At 39.0% G+C, this 23047-nt stretch overlaps 1 protein-coding gene across 3 annotated transcripts in view; it reads left to right on the forward strand.

Annotated features, from left to right (window-relative positions):
- Window positions 1–1186: 1186 nt before the first annotated feature.
- TECTA (tectorin alpha) overlaps window positions 1187–23047 on the forward strand; it is a 162625-nt gene continuing 140764 nt past the window's right edge. For 2 of the 3 annotated variants that reach the window (XM_047753968.1, XM_047753966.1), the window contains exon 1: window positions 1187–1379. The gene's annotated coding sequence lies outside the window, so the exon portion shown is untranslated. Of the gene's footprint in view, window positions 1380–3578; window positions 3655–23047 lie in introns of all 3 variants that reach the window. The other variant, XM_047753967.1, reaches the window with a different exon arrangement.

Consider the following 23047-nt stretch of genomic DNA (forward strand, 5'->3'; position numbering starts at 1 on the left):
TAGTCAATGATAACGTGTTATTAACTTTAAAGTTGCATGTAAAGTTGCAAAGAGACTAAATCTTAACTGTTCTCACAACAGCAAAAAAGAAGTGATAATTATGTGAAACGATGGAGGTGTTAAAGCCACAGTGGTAATCATATTTCAATATATAAATGTATCAAATTAACACACAATTTTATATGTCATTTATATCTCAATTAAAAATCAATTGTGGGGAGATCACATGTGGCTCAGAATGTAAAGCAATAATGTAGACTAAAGGTTTTTTGAATAGTGATTTCTTTGTGATTTTGATAGAATCTATGGCACTTGCTCTTGAAAACAGATTCATGTAAAACATTCTATATATTGACCTTGGTACTTCATCCAATGCAAGTCATCTGGGAGGTAAACCTCTAAGGCAGAAAGAGTTCAAGTGACATGGCTGGTGAGTGGAAAAACCAGGACTAGTATTGCGGATTCTTAATTTCTCGACCAGCCTTGTCACTTTTACTAACTGGATGGTCTTTGGCAGATCACTTAACCTCTGCTGGCTTTAGTTTTCAATTCTCTACAACACCTACTTTGGGAAGGTCATAAAAATTAGAAATAGAATGTACAGTGCCTGGTACCTAAAAGGGGCTCAGTAAGTGGAAGATGCTATTACTACATTGTTTTGGAGCACAGAAAGTTCAGGATGCCACACGCCTTGTGAAGAGGAAAGGGCCAGAATGCTACCACGTCCTTACGCAAAAGCATCTCTGGATCCTATTCCGTTACAGCCTAGAGCTCGCTGATGAAGACACTGAAGACAGAGACAGGGAGCGAATTGATCAGGGTCACACTGCAAATTCGTGACAGAATCAGGACAAAATTCTAGGTAAGTCTGTAAAGGCTCAGCTTAAGCTCCTTCTGCATTCAGCAGTCACTCAGAGGCCTTGGTTCTGCTCTGACCTGCCGTTATTGCACTCCGCTGTGACAATTTACACTCCTCTTTTGCACCCGGGGTATCCCCTCATGATGAGCAAGAGAAAGAGCAGGTGAGATGTGTTTTTAGTGGTGACCAGGCCTGCACCTGGATTCCCGTCGCCATGGCAACCCATTTTGGTCGGGGAGGACCCGCTCCTCCGGCGCCCCCTCCCATTCACGTAGCGGACGTGACACGTGCGGCGGGGTCACGTGTTGTTGTTGGGCCGGGAAAGCTGCTTCCGGGTCAATGCAGGACACTGGGCTCTGGCGGCTGGAGTTGGGGACCAGGTGAAGCGGAGCCGGTCCAGGGCTGGCCGGGAGCAGGCCGGAGGCTGAGCGGCGGCCACGGCAGCGGCAGCCGGGAGGGGGGAGGAGAGGCGCAGCCCGAGGAGCCGCCGCTGCGGCTCCCCCGCCTCCCGGGCTGAGGGGTGAGTGGAGCCCGGGCCTGCCGGCTCCGCCGGCTTCTCAATCCCCAAGGGTCTCCCCTCCGGAACCGGGGCGCCATGCGAGGAAACAGCGGGAAGAACTCGGAGCGGGACGCGGCCTGCCTGGGCGAAGGGGGGGATGGGACACCTGCCCGGGCCGGAGGGAGGATGGGGCCGGGCCTGGGCCGGGGCGGAGCGGGGAGGGCCTGAGCTGAGAGAGGGAGACGCGGCCCGGGTTGGAGGCGGCCACCTGGGTGGTGGTGGGGTGCTGCCTGAGTTCCTGGGGGAATCTGGGATTCTCACTGTGCCCGGGGCGTGGGGGTGGGGAAACGCCTCCTGGCTGGTAGGAGACGAGTCTGGGGCTGCTGGGGAAATAGGAAACTTGCCTCTGAACCACTGAATCAAAAAAGGGAAAGAAAAAAAAAAAAAAAAAAGAGGGAGGTTTGGTGAGTCAAGGAGCGGGGCGGGCATTCCCAGGGACACCAGGCCTGCTCAATCCACGGGCTGGTAAAGGCTGTTAAAAGGCTGTGAAAGTTGAATAAGGGCTTTTGGAAGAATCGTTTTGCCCCCAAGATACTGACTGAGGCGATTGGGGTAAGATAGGGCTAGGGAGGAGGGTGCTTGTCCTGGGAACTGGAAGCGGGGGAGGGGAAGGATCTGTGAGGAGCTGCTTTCTCTGCTGAGAATGGGGAGTGCTGAGTTTGAGGTCCGCTTCTAGGAAGACCTTTTGGGAATTGGTGAAGCAAGAAGGAGATTTCATGCTGTCTTCTCTTGGGGCACAGTGATTTTAGAAGTTGTAGTTGAGGAAAGTTGGTTGGAAGAGTAGAACTGTTTAGTCAGTGGGGGGAGGAGGAGCTCTACTCCGAAGGTTGCTAAGCTACCAGAAGCGTGGAGGCACCACCTAGGGCTGCGGTTTGGAGAAGTTAGCAATTCTTTGAAGTCCAAATACAGGCTTAGTTGAGGCTTGTCCCCATTCTTTTTATGCTGCCCTGGAGCTCTTAAATTGGTTTCCAAGAGTCCATCTGGGTAGAAGATCTTTGGGTCCTGAGGTATTTGACCTAGACCTCTAGGGTAGGCGCTTCCAACATTTTTTATTTTTTTTAATCTTGTTCAATAGTAAGAAGTACGTTTTACATCATGATCTAGTACTTACCCACCTAGGATTTACCCTTATTGCTAATGATGCATACTGATCATTGCTGTTATATTTCATTCATTTTCATTAAAAAACCTGTTGACTGCAATCCACTAAATTGATTTATAAGTCACAGTTGCTGTTTGAAAAACACTTGTTTCCAAGGCAGATTTCTTTGGCATTAGTGTCCTCATGTTGTATGTTTCTAGAGAGCAAAGATGATTATAAGGAGCGGAATGAGGGCCAAGGAGGAAAGTAGGACCAAGCTGGTGCAATTGATTGCTTCATTTGTTTACGTATTTATAATGTGTAGCATATTGTACCCCAGTCTTAATCTTTGGTATCTTAATATTGCCTGATCATTTGATGAAATTTTTGAAATAAGCGTGTACTTTAATTTTCTCTTTTACTGTTCTGAGAAATGAGAGGCTTATTAGTTCCATATAGTTGATTTATCCCTACAACATCTTTAAGGTAATTTTATTTTAATGTGACAATGTTATAAATACACAATATACTGATTTGTTTTTCTGCTGTTTAAAAAAAATCCCATGTTGAAACCCATACTCTTATTACTCCAGTTATTAATGTACAGTATACCTTTTCTGTATGATTAAAGGTGGAGGTTCATGACTTAAGTAATTTAATCATAAGCTTAAGTATAACTTTGAGTCTGTTAACGTCTTAATTACCCCCATGAAAATGATGTTTTCGTCTGTTTATAAAATAGGTGAGGTCCTTTTTGCGAAGTGTTATTATAAACGTTAATTGAGTGTTAAGGAACAAGGTGAGAGGCCTTCATGTGTTTCCATGTTTAAAGTCCATTTAAAAGTTGTCACACAGCCAGTTGTTCCAGGGTGGTGAATGTCAAATACTGTTGCCTGATTTATAGGGTATATGTTTAAGACCAGTTACTGGTCTGGTTATTAACTATTAAGTGTAAATTTTTGTTGAAGATACCTTCATATTAATTGGAACATGAAGTTCAAAGGCACATTCATGAGGAAAAGTCGCCCAGGTTAAAGTTCACCACTGGGGCCACATTCTTTTTTTTTTTTGCTTTTTAGGGCTGCACACAAGGCATCCTTTAAACATAGCCCCTCTCTCATGAGTAATCAAGACATGGTCAACAAATAGTTAAAGGTAAGAAAGATATATTTTATAACACACAAAGTTTGAAGATAATAAGAATGCTTTCATATGATATCTAATCAAGAATGTAGCCTCAGGGTTCCCATCGTGCTCAGTGATCAACGAATCCTACTAGGAACCATGAGGTTGCAGGTTCTATCCCTGGGCTCGCTCAGTAGGTTAAGGATCTGGCATTGCCATGAGCTGTGGTGTAGGTTGCAGACACAGCTCGGATCCTGCATTGCTGTGGTTGTGGTGTAGGCCGGCAGCTGTAGCTCAGATTCGATGCCTAGCCTAGGAACCTCCATAGACCTTGGGTGCAGCCCTAAAAAAACCCCAAAAAACAAAGGCAAAAAAAATTATCTTTTAATTAACTAAATATTTGTTTTAAAATATTTAGCTTTAAAGAATGTTTAAAGGTTTTCTTTTTGTGGTAGGTATTTGGGACTTTAAGGAAGATTCTCATTAATTTTGTTTTTCTGGGACTCGTGTGTATTTTTCAATAAACAGTTGTGGAGAATTTACCCTGAGTGATTGTGTGTGCTTTTTTTTATGGTTTTCATTTCTTGAACCTGAGACCCTTAAATATTTCCATTTAGAGCAGGCTCTTTTTCCCTTCTCATTTTTGCTTCCAAACTGCTGTGGATTTGGAAATTAGATGCTTTCCATTGTTAGAATTTTGTGTAAGATAAGATTGTGTAGCTCTGAATAATGTTCTTTCATTTATATATATTAAATATTAAATGTTTTATATATATCAATACTTTTTTTTTTTAGTATAAGAACTGTGTGACATGTATTTTGGCTGCTCAGAGGCCTGTTTCATGACCTCTTAGCTCTGTTATTTTTAAGCAAGTGAATTCTACATATTTTGCGCCTAGTTAGCTATATAAGAAAAAGTAAAAAGTAACATGGAACTCGCAGTAATACAATTTAGACTTAAGGGATGAAGAAATCATTTAGCTGTGATTGTTGCCTTTGCCCTACATGCAATTGTTAAGAGATACCATTCTTTTTTAGCTTTTCCACTACTGTATTCTAGCTTTTATTTCTTTGAGATTGGAATGCTGACAGCCTTGGCTATTTCCGTTGTTCTCAATCTGCTTGATCCTGCATAGCTTCATCAGAGTACCCTTCCAAAGAATATTTCTGTAAGTTACCATTTCCCTCCTCAAAAACCATTAGCCATTTCCCACCTTCCCACTGAATAAAGCCCATAGTATTTAGGTTGGCCCTGAGCACATTCTATAGCCTCTGCTATTGACTGACATTATTTTCCATCCCTAAATGCAGATCCCCTGTTCCTGCCATGTTGTCTACTCACCATACCTTCCTTTGTATGTAACATTATTCCTGAAAGTGCAGGAAATGTGTTCCCTTTCTTCATGAAATCCTTGTCATCTTCATTTCATTACAGATGACCCTTCTTCCTTGAAGTCTTCCTGTATTGCTTTGTATACGCTGTTTGTGTATCTTGTTTTTACCCCTTTTAGATTGTAAACTCATGGAGATAGGAGGCTCAAATATACTTGAATCTCTAGGACACCTAGCTCAGGGTTTACCAGAGTATATATAGTTCATGGACCAAGTGAATCAGAATTGATTGGACTTATAGTTAAATTTGCAGATCTCTGGAAATTCCACCCTAGACTTACCAGAATGTAGGAATTTGCCTAGGTAGTTCTAATATACAGTAAAATTTGAGACTCACTGACCTAGCATGATGCTTTAAAGTACAGTAGGTACACACACAGTTTTTGAGCAAATGATGTAAATGAACAGAGTGGTGTCAGTTCAGCAGATTGGTTTAATTTTAGGCCCTTGGAGTCAAGCAGCTGCAATATGAATCTTTTACTCACTGACTAAACGTTCTTTTTGCTTTAGTTTTTCCATCTGTAAGCGGGAGTAAATTAAGTAGTATTTCTTATAAAGGTGTTGTGAGAATTGAACGATAACACATATAAAACAACATAGTACAAGGCACATAGTGAACGTAGATGTTATCTGCTCTTGTCACAGTGGTCAGTGTGATTGGTAACAAGGGTCATTGAAGTAATGAAACGAGAATAGGTTCCATTGTCAGTCATTGTTGATAGGCAAATTGCTCATGTTTTTAAGAATTCGGGCTTAAAATTTATTTTCCATTTTAGATGTAACAGATGGTGGATCTTTATAGGATTTAAAGTCATAAAGGTGTTTTGCCTTTTCTAGAAGGATTGGTATCAAATTAACGTGTTAGATTCCCCCCACTGCCCTTCATCTCCCTGAAGGGTGAAGTACAGACTTTTAAACAGAGGCCCTTGGTCCCTTGCCATCTGGTCTGGCCAGCCCATCTTCATCTTCCAGCCGTCCTCCCTCTCACTCCACACCAGTCACACTGCATCTCTCACTTTTACTTTGCTTTTCCTCCTTATTTTTCACCTAGGAATTCCTGGGGCTCTCTTTTAAGACTCAGGTTTATATGTGACTGACCTCCTTGAAGAGAGTCAATTCCTTGGTATTCACAAAATGCTTTGTCCATATATATGTATTACCTTTGCCCACGCTGGTCTTATTTTGGAGGGAAAAGGATTTAGTCCTGTATATGTTCCCAATACATCATATATAATTAGTCTCTCTGTTTAGAGGCAGAAGATGCTTGGGGGTTATTTGACTCATAAGCTCTCCCATTTGTCTGGACTTTCCCACTCTCAGCTTTCATCATAATAACTATGATTTTTTGACTACTTACTACAAGCCAGGCACAACTAGATACTTTAAAAACTTTTTTTTTTTTCATTTAAACTTCACAATGACTGAAATAGCTGTTAATAGTTCTGTTTTACAAAGAAGAAATCAGGCATAAAGATACCAATAACTTGCTCACATTTCAGTGCATATTCATGATTGAACTCAGATCGAACAGGAGGGTTAAACAGATGACACACTTCCAAAACTCAGAACTGTGGCTACGTGAGATGACCACTAATTATTCATTAATGGTCCTTAGGAGTGTGATCTACTGTTAGTACTGTTAGGAAAAGGATTAAACTAAAATCCTTCGATTAATGCTTTTATGGTGATTCTCAATATTTCCTAGCATCTGTCACTCTTCTCATTGGTGTTCTTGATTTTCATCTGCCAGAAGATACTACTTCATGTTTATTCAAAATAAAAATTGCTTTTTTAATTTATCCAATAAATATTTGTTGCTGTGTGTGCAGACACTGCTCTCCTTTCAGCACTGGACTGGACTGACACATCCCTGCTGTTGTGGGACTTTGGTTCTGGTGAAGTTTATCACTAAGCCAACCGATAGTGATAAGTGCTGTAAAGAATGAAAGAGTGAAGTGATTAAGTGATGGCTGGTGGCACTGGTGCCATTTTTAGTAGGTTGGTCAGAGAAGGTAACATTTGTGTTTAAATTTATTTGAAGCTTAAATCCTGAGTTGAAGCCTGCTAAACCAAGAGCCAGGGAAAAGGCATTCCTGTGAAAGCCTTAAGAGGGGGAATCAGCTTGGCAGGTTTGAGGAGTAGAAAAGAAGTCTCTCTGGTTGAAATGCAGTGGGCTAGGAAAAGTGTGGGGAGTGCTAAGGTTAGAGAGGTAAGCACTGAACAGATGGAATGAAGCCCTGAAGACGATGATAAAGATTGGATTTTATTCTGAGTGGAGAGTTTAAAGGATGTGAGTTGACTTAAATTTTTTTTTTTTTTTTTGGTCTTTTTAGGGCCATACCTGCGGCGCATGAAAGTTCCCAGGCTAGGCGTGGAATCAGAGCTGTAGCCACCAGCCCAGCCACAGCTACAGTAACGTCAGGTCCAAGCCACGCCTGTGACCTGCACTGCAGCTCATGGCAGTGTCGGGTCGGCAACACCAGATCATTTAACCCACTGAGCGAGGCCATGGATCGGACCTGCGTCCTCATGGATACTAGTCAGGTTCAGTACCGCTGTGCCATGATGGCAACTCCATGACTTAAATTTTGAAGAGATCACTTGTATGATCTTGGAGAATGAATTACACAGTTATGAGAGACCAAGGAAGGAAGCTCTCACAGGAGTGCTAGCAAGGGGTTGATTGGGAGCTCAAACCAGAGAAAAGTAAAGGAAATGGAAAAACTTGGGCAGAATTAGGGTCTTTTGGAGGTTAATTACAGGAAGTGTGAGAGGAAGAGAACAATCAAATATAACCCTTGGAATAGGGACTGGTGGAGGAGGAGCATGTTTGAGGAAGGAATGAACAATTGTGTTTTTGCCTCCTGTGTGCTTGATTTACACCCCCACCCTCCAAGATTCCACAATTCTGAACCTTGTGTTTATTACTTTCTGTCTTTTTTTTACATTTACCGTCTTCACATGTAACCCTAAATATATGAGGATTAATTTTGTGTTTTTAAATTTTAAGTGGGATTGTACTGTATATATTCTTGTGATTAGTTGTTTTGTCCATTTAGCAGTGTTTTAAAAATTCGTTCATATGATAAGGAAGTAGTCATAGCAAACAATCAGTTATTGATTTCCATTGCTGTGTAAACATTTCAACTTAGTGAATGTAGTGTACTTTATCCAATTGCTTATTCTTGAATGTAAGGGCATTTTTTTTTTCACCAAGATTTTTGTAATTTCCATCAATACTTTTGTTGTGGACATTCTTATACTTTTCTCCTGAGGCATATTTCAAGTTCCTGTAGTGTTGATACTGAGAAGTAGAAAGGCTATGTCACAGGGAATGTGCATTTTTAATTTCACTAGCCAAGGATGGATTGTTTTCAAAGGTATTTGTACTCCCACTAGCAGTGGAAGAGTTCCTATTCTTCCACATTTTCTCCAACACTTGGTATTGTAAGTGGTTTTAAGTTTTGTTGATTTGTATAAAATGGTAGTTCATTGAGATTTTAATGTCTTTTTCTGAATATTATTGAATCTTTTACTTACATTTATTAGTCTTTTGAATTTTATCTTCTGTTAAATACTTGTTCACGTCTTTGTCTATTTTTCTGTTGGGTTGTTTGCCTTTTTCTTACTGTTTTTAGTTACACATGTGGCAAGTATCTTTTTCCAGTTCCTGGCTTGTCTTTTTACATGTTCAGTGTCCTTTGATGATCAAAAGTTTTTCATTTTCCTTTATGGATCTTTTTGTGTTTTGATAATGAAATAGCTACCTAAATCAAAATGTTAGAGCTCTTTCCTAATTAAAAAAATTAACTGTTTTCTTTTCATAGGCATAAACTTTGCTGTCCATGTTTTATCTGGATTAAGTTTTTCTATGTTGTGAGATGAGGGTTCCTTTCCATTTTACCCAGATTTATATTCATTTGTCCCAGAACAGTTCTTGTATAGGTCAGCTTTTTTCTACTGATCTCTATGCTGCTCATAGCCATGTTTACATGGGCCTATTTCCAGACTCTCTTTTCAGTTCCATTGCTCTATTTTTTTTCTTACAGAATTTTCTTTAACGAAGTACAGCCGATTCTTGTTATTCGTGGTACTTCTGTAAAGTTGCTGTGAACACCAAATTAGTGGATATGGACATTGCTCTCAGGGGAAATAAGGTTAGGGTCCTGCCGGCCTCTGCTCACAGAATTTTTGTCAAGTGATCAACACATAATCTTGTTTTATATGTGTTTCTGTCTAAAGACACCTTATTGAATATATATTGTTGCTTCATTAACTTTGGAGTCATAGTGAACAGCACTATAGTTCATGCCTGAGTGAATCCTAAGATCTGTTTTCTCCATAAGGCATATCACATCCTTCTTGTGCTTAGGGTCATAACATTGCACCGAGAGCCCTTTTTCAATTAAAAAAAAAAAAAAAGCATAATAATATGAAAAACCTGGCACTGAATAGTTGGTGAAAAGAATTCTTGTTTTCATTATGAGAGCTGAAACAGGAAGGCAGAGTGATGCCTTGTTCTAGCTCACCTGGAGACATACACATCTACCTGGTGACTTGAATTTTTTCTTGTTCTGAGAGTATCTGCAGATGACTGAAAAATGTTGTACGTATTGATTTGGGGGTTACAAATGAATTTGAGTGAGTAGGTGAATTTGCAAGTAAGGTATTTGCTAATAATGAGGCTCAACTGCATTATGAAGCCTGGGGAGACAGTTTTTCAGGAAACCATTAACTTTAGCACTTTCACTTCCTGTTTATGCTTACACTTATAATATTTTATTTTAAAAGAAAGATTTACTGCAGTGAATCTCAAATACTAAGTTCTGATCGATAGATGCCATTACCTCAAGGAAGAGCCTTCATTTTTGAGAATATTTTTATTTATAATCATGGTATTACTATTTGGTTCATAGGTAAATGAATAAAGACGTTTAGGAAAGGATTGTGATTCTTAAAATGTTGGAAACAAGTCTAGATTATTAAACCTTTATTATTGTGACTTATATGAGCATGACATATTTTCTCATAGATACTATCAGGTACCTTCAGGCATACATTTTATAAAGGCAAGTCCCTTTGGAGAGTGTAATTTAAATGTTAACTCTATTAATCTCTCATCTATTAGTGACATTTTCCCTCATGAACATTGGTAGAAGAGTCCAAGTAAAAGATAAGGTTGTATACATTATAAATCAAATCTCCCACAAAATGCATTTATTGAGACTTGGCTGATTTATCCTTCATTCATTGTTTAAGATCCTTAAGTGAATTGTTGACATTCATTTGGTTAAGTGTGCTAAGAGAGTAAGAATCAGACATTTTAGACTTGACCTATATTCTTTATATATATATATTTTTTAGCATAGCATGTATTTTATTTATTCTCTAATTTTTTGAAGTGGTTTTTTGTTTGTTTGTTTTTGTTTTTTGTTTTTGTTTTTTTTAAAGGCCACATACAAGGCATATGGAAGTTCTCAGACAAGGGGCTGAATCTAAGCTGCAGCTGTGACCTTTGCCACAGCTGCAGCAAAGTTGGATCTTTTAACCCGTTGCGCTGGGTCAAGGACTGAACCTGTGACCATACAGTGACCTGAGCCACTGCAGTTGTATTCTTAACCCACTGCACCACAGTGGGAACTCCAAAATATATTTTTATTTTAGTAAAATACATATAAAATGTACCATTTTAAGCATTTTTAAGTGTACAGAGCAGTGGCATTAAGTATATTCACCTTGTCGTACACCTGTCACCACCATCCATCCCCAGAACTTTTCCATGCTCCCAAGCTGAAACTCTGTACCCAGTAATCAATAGTAACTCCCCATCCCCTGCTGTCCCCACACCCTAGCAATCATCCTTCTGCTTTCTGTCTCTGAATGTGACTACTCTAGATACCTCGTGTAAGTAGAATCATATAGTATATGTCCATCTGTATTTGGCTTATTTCACTTAGCATTATGTCTTCCAGGTTTATCTATGCTGTATCGTTTGTAATAATTGCCTTCCTTTTCAAAGCTGAATAATATTCCATTGTACATACATACTACATTTGCTTATCCATGCAGCTATGGATGTTTGGATTGTTTCCATCTTTTGACTATTGTGAATTATGCTGCTGTGAATACTGGTGTACAAATATCTACTCCAATCTCTGCTTTCAGATCTTTTGTATATACCCAGAAAAGGGATTGCTGGGTCATAAGGTAATTCTGTGTTTCATTTTTTGTTACACTGTTTTCTTTTTTTTAGTGTTTTATTTTTTAAAATTTTTAATGGTTTATTTAAAAAATTTTTTTAATTTATTTTTTTTACAGAATAAAATACATATATTTAAACACAATTACATTATTATATCATAATTACATTATTATATCATGGATCTTAAGAAACAGATTAAGTGACTCCCTCTGGAGAAGTGGAATGGAAAATATGCTGAGACAAATAGGAAATTTATTCTATACTTTATCCCATTTTGTATGGCTTTCATCTTTACTATTTAGTATTATCTATTACATTTCAATTTTCTTTAAATATTAGCATTATATTAAAGAAAGCCTTATATACCATTAAATATTTTATATAGCATAATAAAAAGAATAACTTAACTGGTAAGAATAACAAAAATAATACACCCTCTGAAAATAAGTAAAATATAAAATGCATAAATTGGTTTAAAAACAGTGTAACTATATAAATGTTCTCACAATTTGTTACATCTTATTGATTCTTCAATATAGGCATTACACCATTCTAGGTGATGTGATAAACAAGACATTATAGACCTTACATTGTGCCATGGAGAGAAATGGTTATTAATAATACAATTGTAGAAGTATATTATTTAATTGTACAGTTGCATTATTTAATTATAGTTACCATAAATTCTTTGATGGAGAGGAAATCAGAATCACATCTAAGAAGACTTCAGCATTCCAAGAATGATGTCAAATGACCCTCTTCATGGTGGATTATGCACTTATTTACTATGAGATATATTTCTTCTCCAGAGATTCCTTGTTTGTGTATCAATTGTAGATTTTTGGTTTGCAGTTACTCTGAAGTTTTGATATGAGTCTATATGTATATGAGATTGTTTTAAGTTGTTGTTCTCTTAATTACAAGTTCATCTCCAGTGTCCTGCATTTGTACCCACCTCTTCTCATGATTTCTGATTTTGGTGGTATAATTGTGCATGGATGATTTCATGTCTTTGCTGTATATATACCATTACTGGTGAGCCTTGTCATTTGTGGAATTTTTGTTTCCTGTTGCTGTGTTTTCTTTTCTGCATAGAGAAGTTCCTTTAGTATTTGTTGTAAGGCTGGTTTAGTGTTGCTGAATTCCCTCAGTTTTTGCTTATCTGTGAAGGTTTTGCTTTCTCCTTCAAATCTGACCGAGAGCCTTGCTGGGTAAAGTAGTCTTGGTTGGAGGTTTTTTCCTTTCATCACGTTAAGTGTATGGTGCCCCTCCTTTCTGGCCTGCAGAGTTTCTGCTGAAAAATCTGTGGATAACCTTATTGGGGTTCCCTTGTATGTTACTTGTTTCTTTTTCCTAGCTGCTTTTAAAAAGATATTCTCTTTGTCTTTCATTTTGGTCAGTTTGATTCCTTTGTGTCTCAGTGTATTCCTCCTTGGGTTTATTTTATATGGTACTCGTTGTGCTTGCTGGATTTGAGTGAGTGGCTCGTTTCCCATGTTAGGGAAATTTTCGGCTGTTATCTCTCGGAATACTTCTTCTGTCCCCCTCTCTCTCTCTTCTCCCTCTGGCACCCTTATAATGTGGATGTTGGTGTGTTTAACGTTGTCCCAGCGTTCTCTGAGACTCTTCATTTCTTTTCAATCTTTTTTCTCTTTTCTGTTCTGCATCTGTAATTTCCACTAATCTGTCCTCCACCTCGCTTATTCGTTCTTCTGCCTCCTGTATTCCGCTGTTAGCTGCTTCTAACAGTGAATTTTTTATTCCAGTTATTGTATTTTGCATCTCTTCTTGTTTAAGTTTTATATCTTGTATCTCTTTGGTCAGTGTTTCCTGTAAGTTATCCATCTTTGCCTCCAGTTTATTTCCAGTGTTTTGCGTCATCTTCAGCATCAACAGTCTAACTAAAGTCTTTTTCCTGGAGGCTGGGACTCTCCTCATCGCTTAGCTGATCTTCTGGGATTTTTCCTTTCTCCTGCATCTGAGTTATAGTTGTCTGTCTTTTCCTTGTTATAGGTTTTTGGTGTGGTGACCTTTTTGCAGATAATAGAGTTGTAGCCTCTGTTGCTTCTGGTGTCTGCCCCCCTTGTGGCTGAAGTTGGTAGGGGTGGAGCTTGCTGTAGGCTTCCTGATGAGAGGGGCTGATGCCTGCCCACTGGTAGGTGGAGCTGATTCTCATCCCTCTCTGGATGGGATTAGAGGCAGCTGTGTGCCTGAGGGGTCTTTAGGCAGCCTGTCTCCTGAGGGGTGGGGCTGTGATCCCCCCTGGATTGTTGTTTGCCCTGGGGCTTCTCAGGGCTGAGTGAGGGGTGGGGCCAGATTTTCCCAGAATGGCCACCTCCAGAGAAAGGCAGCTGCTGGAATATTCCCGAGAGCTTTGCCTTCAATGTCCTTCCCTCACAACAAGCCACATTCACCTCTGTTTTCCCAGGATGTCCTCTAAGAACTGCAGTCGGGTCTGACCCAGATTCCTATGGAGACCTCGCTCTGCCCTGGGACCCAGTGCACGTGAGAGTCTGTGTGCACCTTTTAAGAATGGGGTCTCTGTTTCCCCCAGTCCCGTGGAGCTCCTGCGCACAAGCCCCACTGGCCTTCAATGCCAGAAGCTCCAGGGTCTCTTTCTCCCAGTGCCGGATCCCTGCACGTGGGATTTTGATGTGGGGCTCAGAACTCTCCCTCCTGTAGGTGAGTCTCTGTGAACCAGTTATTTTCCAGTCTGTGGGGCCTCCCACCCAGGAGGTATGGGGTTGTGTATATCACGAAATTGCCCCTCCTACCTCTTGATGTGGCCTCCTCTTTTTCTTCTGGAGTAGGGTATCTTTTTTAAGGTTTCCGGTCCATTTGGTTGGAGAATGCTCAGGCTTTAGTTGTGAATTTTGTTATTTTTAGGGGAGAAGTTGAGCTCCAGTCCTTCTCTTCCTGCCATCTTAATTCGGAATGTTATACTGTTTTCTACAGCAACTATACCATTTTACATTCCCAGCAGAGCACATATATTCATCTTCAGTTACTAAACTGTGCCTGTTGTTCTGAAGTATGGCATAAATTATTAACTCTTACATGTGAAATGTATAGTATAGTATGGATCCCCAAATCACATATTCAGTGTTGAATCTATTGTGACTAGCTTATGCTAGGAAGCAAGTTTTTCTGACTCTGCTACTGATTCATTGCTCTATCAGGTGATCTCTTATTTTTGAAAACCCCATGGAGAAGTAGATGCAATTATGTATTTCAGTGGTAGCTATGAAGAATTTCTGTTCATTTCTTCTCTGATCTGAGCTTGTTAATACAGCTGCTTTTCATATTTTCTAAAATACATTAGATGTGCATAATCAGAAGTGATTGGAAAATTCATTGATTAGAATATTTACCAGGTGCCAATTATGTACACAGTCTAGTCCATGATAGAAAGAAGCATTATGATATGGTTCTTACCCTCACGAGCTATGTAGTTATAGGGTATAAGACATAAACACATGAAAATCCCAGCACTATGCATGAGTTAATAATGGGACAAAAATGAATCCATGCAAATATGGGGTTAATTGCCCACTGAATATTCTAGGCAATAGATACCATGAGCTTAGCTCAAAGGAAACAGCTCATTATGGCAGGAGGTATCTGAAAAGACTTCATCTCCAAAGTATATTCTGAGTAAGGCCTTGAAGGATACATAAAATTTAGACAGGTGGAGAGAAGGGAAGATCTCTTTGAGGAGGAATGACATTATAAATGTCAGACATTTTACTGCCTGAATCATTAATTGACATTAATTATCATGGGCCTAGGGCCAAAAAAATGAGATCAAATCGATATAACAAAAACTGTAAGTCCCCTAGCCCAACATTAATGCTGCCATGCTCACTGGGTGGTGATGGGAGTAGTAATAGGGGTAGCAGTTGCAATAGAAGCAGTAGTGAGCCAATACTTACTGAGTGCTCTCCATGTGCCAGGCACTGTGCTAAATACCCGTATTTATTCATTCAGCAACCCTGTGAGCTAGGAGTGAGGGGCTATCTGTTACCAATTTTATGAATGAGGCAATGGAGACCTAGAAACCAAAACAGCTTACCTACAGTCAGAGTCATAGAGTCAGTCATGATTTATATCCAGGCAGTTTGGTTCTGGAACCAGCTGTTATTACCACTAGGCAATATCACAATAGGGCAATACTACTGCAGCATGAAATGTGGAAGGGGCTAGTGATTTTTTTTTTTTTTTAAATAGTACCTGTAAACTTTAACGACCTCTCTACTCGTGGCTGATGTTTACTCTTCATTATAAGCCAGAATGGTTTGTAAGCTCTAGAGGGCTGCAGAGTGATGAACTAGTGTAGCCTCTGTAGGTGCTCACAAGCAGTGATGATGGGATAATTGGATCTATAACCATCTGAGTCCTGACCTTAAACTTGTGTATTCACAGCTGAAAGACAGCATGCATACACAATTTTCTTCTGATGAAGGCTAAGCCGTTCAAGAAACTAATACTCACTGCTTTTTGGCAGGAAGAGAAAGCTGAAAATCTTTTTTCCCTTCTTTGGTGACTAGATCAATCAGTACTGCTACAGAGTTTTGTGGTTTGGTTACTTTGATGTAGTTAGAAGAGGTATCTTGGCTGTAATGATTTTCAGTCATTTTAATAAGTTGTATTTCTGTGATTTGTGCATGATGCCATTACTGTTGACACGAATTATTTATTTATTTATTTATTTTGGTGAAGACAGCGTGGCTCAACAGATTAGAGATACAGGAAGTATGACTTAGCATGCTGGTTGGGCCGCAGAAACCTGCTCAAGTCACCTCAGTGTTGTGTCCTGTAAATAGAGATAAGTGTCAGTTTGTCTGTTTTAGATGGTGGTTGTGGAAAATTACTGGGCTTTAAAAGTGATTTTTAATCTCAGTGTGGCACACTCGGCTTTAAGGGAGCATGAACGCAAGAGTCAATGTTTCTACTACTGAATTTTGAGTAAGTACAGCATAAAAGCCATGAGATTGTCCCAGATTGAATGTGGACCATATGGAAAGGTAGCGGAGGATGCAAGGTTTGTTTGCGAAGAAGTGGGGAAGGGGGATAAGGGTGGAACTCTCCTTGGAATTTGTTGAAGTAAGGGGTATGGGGAATGTTAAACTTTTATGTTGTTCTTGTCATTGCTGGAGGTTTATGGCAAGTTCTCTTAGGGATTTCAAAATACCTAATTTAGTAGGGGTATAGACAATTGGCGTAAACCAACATTTCTGGACAGTTAGAAGCAATGGGAGTCAAGAAAGAAGTTCTTAGAAACATTTTCATGCAAAGAAGTACTTAAAGCTTAAATAGCAGTATTTTCTTAAATTTTTTCCTTTCAAATTCTTATCAAAATAATAAAATTCTTGGCCTTCTGCATTTGGATCAGAAATTTTCAGTACTTCACTTATATAGAGTAGACCACTTATATAGAGTAGCATGAGAGTCAGTCCTGTTAGCTAATATGTATGCAATTGTAGGTGAGAAAACTTTGTTTTTTGTTCAAAATCAAATATGCTTTGTATATAGTATAGTTCTTATAGTAAAAATATAGTCAGCGCTGAGGCTCTACGCAACTGATAATATAGTCACAGTTTTAGATGTCTTTGGTGTCCCTGATAGAATGAAATAAAGAATTTGGGCTAGATATTTTAATATCTGTGGCACTTTTAAGGAGAAGCATAATGCAGTGATAAGTGAAGAGGGTAGCAGTGCCCTACTAATAGCCTGACTCAAGGACTGAGCAGGAGTCTGAATTCACATTTCATTTGGCAGTGTTGGATTTTTTTTTTTTTTTTTTAAATCTACCAAGAAAAGTTGATGGACCACAGTATTACACTTGAAAGTAGTTTAGCACACAGTTGAGGAGGAGACTTTGAGAAACAGGGTGGTTCATCACAGGGTGTGAAGTCATGATAATGGACTTATCAGCCATGCTCAAGTTTTGCACTTGGTGTGCTCAGAGTCAATTTGTGAATTGGTAAACTGTAATTCTACAGAAGAGTTCTGAAAGGTTATTAGAATTAGTTTGTTTTCCTTACTTTTCATCCCAAGAACTCATTTATTTTGGTATATGACTTAACAGGGGAGGTAAGCGAGATAGAATTGAAGGCATATGTATTTTATGATAAATGAAAGTGGAAGTGCCATACAGAATGAGACTGTCTAACCTGATTATGCTGACTTGGACAGGGTCTCTAATGTGTTTTTATGGGAGATATAGCTGTCATTCATGAGTTCAGCTGCAAGAACTTGTTAATGGAATACCTCCCCGACCTTAAAAATTATTCTATAGATAAATATTTATGAATATGGAACTTTTCATGAGCTATTAAGTGAAAAGGAAGCTTTCAGAGCTAATCTTTTTGTAAAAGCATATGTCTGCATAGCACGGAAAAAAAATGGTCTGGAGAAACATACACCTAAGATGCAGCCTCAGGTTTAATCTACTTGCTAAATCTGTCAACCAAAGCTTCCTGGTATGGCTGGAGCTCTAAATATGCTTCAGATTAGAAGAGCTTTGGGAAACACTTATTTTCATGTTTAGCTTAGCTAATAAAAAGTAAAACTACATCTACATGGGGCTATAGGTTTTTGTTTATTTTCAATCAATAATTTTTAAAAGTTCAGAATGTTTGTCACTAATACTTTTTAAGCAATTATTTAGGAAAAAGTTTATTAACAGACCTTTCTATGTTCATTATTTTATCTTTTCTAGAGGTAAAAATATATAACATACTCATATACTTTGCCAGAGTAATTATTTTTGATTGGGGTGCACTTATGTTGAGGATCAGAAAGATTCAGAAAACAAAACAACAAATTAAAGTCCCAGTTATGTAAACTATCTAAGAATCTGGCAGGGATTGTGTATTGTGGGGCTCTTGCAGAAAAGGAAGCTTTCCGAGGATGAGGTTAGGAGTCCACAAAGTAAAAGTTAAATGAGCTTTAAAAAGCAAAAACAAAAATAACCCCTCTGAACAAAACACAACAAAAAAACTTGCAAAACTTGAGCAAGCTAGTCATCCTAAGAAATTCTTTGATGCTATCCAGATTTTGCTCCTTAGCTTTGTTTTCGTAGTTATTTTGACCTCCTCTGTGTCCCTACCCTCCCAGACTTAGCCTATAAATTCCTCTTTTGTTCTTTTCAAAAGAGAACTAGATATAACAGCTTTTTCTCTCCCTTTCTGAACACTTGCTTTTTTTCTTCATTAACTGCCCCGTCTCATCTATTTTCGTCTAAGCGTCTCAAAGGCATGCTCTATACTTATTGTTTTCACTTACTTATTTCCTGTGGTTTCTACTCCTTGTCTGTGCTGGAAAGCGCTTCCATTACAGTGAACAAGCTCCTAATCCCAGGACTTTAGGAATTTAAAATTTATCATCATTTTTGACTGCTTGGTATTCTACATAAAGTCAGTAACCGCCGTCCTTGCACTCTAGTCACAAGGATCTACCAGACGTTTTCTTTTCTGTCTATACGATAAAGTCAAACCTGAGCAAGGGCAGCCATGAGCTGACCACTGTCCACCTTTCAGTGGACTCTCCTGCTCCCCTACTCCCCCACATGTATTTTATGTTGCGGCAATGCTCCTTAATGCCTTTTGTGCCTGTTAATGGAGGTATTTTCTGTGCCTGGAATGCTCCTGTCCATCTGTTCCCAATCTTCAGCATCTTTCAAAATGGCTCAGGATTCACTTCCTACTTCCTTGATCCTACTTCCAAAAGTGAATTGCTATTTGTGTTTGAATTCGCTATTTCTGGGTGGCTTATTTCAGGAAGGTCTCTGGGTCTTTTCCTTCTAGGCTGTGGATGCGCTGAGAGCAGAGTCTGGATTTTATTCATTCTCACTGTCTTTAGTATTTAGCACTGTGCCGGGCACAGATTCAGTGTCTGCCTCGTGTGTGTTGAATGGAACTACACGAGACTGTAAGCTCTGTGAGGATACACATTTTATGCATAAATGGATGGGCAAATAAGCCTAATTGGAACCACATGATAAGGTACTAAAAAGAACAGAGAAAACTAGACATACTTGGTTGTCTCTATTTTTACTAAACAAGTGGTAAAGAGATTTTTATTCTTAGACTGTCTGGTAAAATAAGCACCTGAGAGGAAAAAAATGCCTGGAATGAAATGTCATTTGACCAGAGGAACCTAAAGGAGAAAATGTGGAGCCTTTGACCAAAATGTTTATACTAAGTTTTGTTTTTGCATATTTGGTAGCAAAATATTGGCAGGTATCTTCTAGAGTGTTTTTTTCTGCCTTTCCCTGATGAATAGATAAGATTGGCTAGTCGTATATAAATAGGTCCATGTCAAATGACTAAAAATTTTAAGCTACTTAGGAGTGTTTCCCTCTTCTCCATTATTATTTTATTATTTTTGTCTTTTTTGTGGGGGCTACATCCGTGGCGTGTGGAGGTTCCCAGGCTAGGGGTTGAATCGGAGCTGCAGCTGCCGGCCTGCACCACAGTCACAGCAACACCAGATTCAAGCTGCATCTGCAACTTAAGACCTACGCTGCAGCTCATGGCAACGCTGGATCCTTTAATCCACTGTCTCATCTCCACTATTTTTAAGCTATGAAAACTCTTCTTGGATGTTTAGCCTCATCATACACTAAGGCATATATTCAGTTATTGCAGTTTAGTTTTTAGAACTGTAAATCAGTTTCCAACTTTATTATTCCAGTAATTTGAATCCTGCAGACTTAGCTTCCTGCTGTAGGAAGCCCCACAGTTTTGTTAGTCTGCACAGCAGAGGTAACTATGAGGCCTGAAGTTCTGAAGGTCCTTAGGCTATGGCTTTGTAACCTCTGCCTCCTGGAGCTTGTGTGGTTCTCAAGTCACAATAGTTTGGATACCCTTTGTGTGATTTGAATGAAATATTTGGGTAACTTATTATTAACACATTTAACTTGGCTAGCAAATAAAATGACCCTGCAGACCTGGGGGTGTTCTTCCCACCCCTCTGTACACTTCACAGTGAGTGGAGCTTTGACCTTGTTAAAGCCATGGCAAGAGCTGCAAGAGTACCATGATGTGCATGGTCATTTTACCCCCTTCTCAGTCTTGCCTCTCATTTTGATTGCAGTTTAGTTCTGAGGCTCAGATGTGTTTTGTTCTGCTTTCTTTTTCTTTCCTGGTGCTCATTTATGAAAGTATCTATTTCTTTTTTACCACCCATTTTATTTCTCTTTCTTCCTCATTTCCTAATCCCTTGAAAAATTATTAGTAATATTATATATTGTGTGTGGTCCTTTTGGATTTTTTTTCGTAGATAATTGATAATAATGACTAAAAAACACTTTGACACATTATTAGATCTCTCCCAGATATATCACTTAAAATGTTTTATGTTTTAAAAAGATTATGGGAAAAAATGTCATGTGTGCTTGTGGTGAGTTCAGGCGGTTCGCATGGGTGAACAGTGTAAAGCAAATCTCCTTGTCACTGTATTCCTCCTTTCCTCTCTTTGGAGTCAACCACAGGTGTTAATTTTACTAATTTCTATTTTATCCTTCTGGAGGGGTAGTTTATACATATACAAACAAATACATATGTATCTGTTTATATATACATATATAGGCAGATAAAACCTATTTTTATAAGATTTAAAATGTGTATTTGGGGACTCCATGGGGTAATATTTATATTTTTTGCAAGTTGTAAGTGAGACTGGTGGTATTCCCACTTAATGAAGTGTGGTAACCTACCGTAAAGTTTTTTGGTGGAGTAAATATTGATCTTGCATATCAGCATAAGGCTATAGCTTGCATATCTTCCATTCTTAGTGCTCAGACATGGCCTCTTTTCTGTAACAAGTTATGTTAAGTTTCATACTAACTTCAACCTGACCCTCTGGGAACATAAAGTACAAATTGTTTGACAGCGATTGAGGATACTTAGGTGACTGGGTGTTCTGTTCTGATACTAATCTTTTTGGCAGAAGTGTACTGAGCATCTTATCCTCCAACTTGCCCTTTCACCAAGCACTTTATAAGAGCATATTATAGTCAGGATTTGCGGCACAAAGGAGTTGAGATTGTCACAGGCACACTCCATGATTTGGTAAGGAAACCAAGCAGCATCACTCCAGATTCCTGGCTCCCTGGCTTTATTCACCAATTCTGAACATTTGTACAAATGTATTAGAACTCAGCCAACTGTAGAAGGTAGTCATATGTAATTTGACACCTGTTCTTTCCAGAAAGTCATAGATTACCCCCACCACCCCCAAAAAAACCTTTTTTTAAAAGGCTCCAGTTAAAGATCTTTTTCCATCCTGTATTTCCTCATTTTTCAATGTGTTTGGTTTTTAGTTTTCCTTTCCCACCTACTTACTATTCTTCCTCCAACTGCCCCAGCAGATTTTGAGTAGATTTATGTTACTGATCCATTCTGCAGTCTCAAAGTTTTTATTCAAAGCCCATGTATTAATATGTATACTATCTGCATTCCTGGAAAGCTGTTCCAATAGAGTATCTTGGAAAATGACCAATGAAGGGGCCTGTCATTGCTTTTTACGTCTTTAGAAAGAGAAAAAAGAAAAATTTTAGAAAGACTAGACTATTTGGAAGAATTGTTAAAGCATTGGACCAAGTGAAATAACTTTAGGTTCCCATGATTGTTCGCTTACTAGCATTTACTTTAACTTGTGTTATGTTTCTAACCTTACGTCTCTTATATCAATTTTAATGATATGATAGCCAGTTATTTAACCAGCAAAAGCCGGTTTATTTGGGACTAGCCAGAGGATTTGTAACTTGAGATACGCAAACTATGGCAGAACATAAGGCAAATCCAGAGAACAAAGAAGGGAAACTTGCTTTTATAGGGAAAGGGTGGGGGTGGGGGGTGGCATTCCATTGAAGGAAGCTGGAAGTCCCAAGTATGGAAGTTGGTTGGGCTGCTACAGTCTCTGATTGGCTGGGCTGCCCTTGGGCAGAGAGAAGTTTTCTTCTTCCTGCTAGATAGTAAAGTAGACAATATCTTCCTGTCAGAGATGTAGGCCTGCATTTTTTTCCTGTTTGGAGTAATTAATGTTTCATGTTAGAATTGAGAGCTCTGCCTATAGGCCTGTCCAGACTCCATTTGTAGCAAGCTTTCTTTAATTCCCCTCTCAATCTGTCTCATTTAAATTGTGTATAAGATTATTGCCCTTGAATCGAAGAGGTTTGAGTTTGAGTGATTCTGAAACTTCCAGTTAAAAGATGCTTGGTGACTATTATTTTGACACTGACAGTTCAGCACCCTCCCATATACTTTTTATTATTTTAAACTGCCAATTGTATAGATGATAGCAGTGTGACTTCTTTGACTTTTTGTTAGATGTTGCTGAAAATTCTGTTGGCATTCTGCTTGAAACAGGTCTTTGATAACTGTGGTGCCTGTCACTGATGGCATAGCACTTGCTCTGTTGGTGATGAGTTTACATTGAAAAAGAACCTTTCCACCTGAGGGTTCCTGGAGGCCTAGCGGAACACCCACAGTCCAGTTTTGACACAGTCAGGGCTGGGATAGATGACAGTAGCATATACTTCTCACTCTGTGTGGACAGAACAGACTGTCTTGTACTAAAACAGGCTCTGTCCTTAAAATCATAATGACAGTCCTGACCGTAGGCAGCCCCGTATTTTCCAGGTGACTTGTGATGGACTCATCATGAAGCATATTCCATAGTCTCAACTTTGGTAAATTGTATAGGTAAAACTTTTGAACATGTGCTTGGTGAGTGTATAGTAGACACAGTCCTGGTAGTAATTTAGAAAATGGGCCAAATTTTAAAGGCCACTTTTATATTCATGTCTTCTCCAAATTCTTA

Source organism: Phacochoerus africanus, chromosome 11 (assembly GCF_016906955.1).
Source record: "Phacochoerus africanus isolate WHEZ1 chromosome 11, ROS_Pafr_v1, whole genome shotgun sequence".
NCBI lineage: Eukaryota > Metazoa > Chordata > Mammalia > Artiodactyla > Suidae > Phacochoerus > Phacochoerus africanus.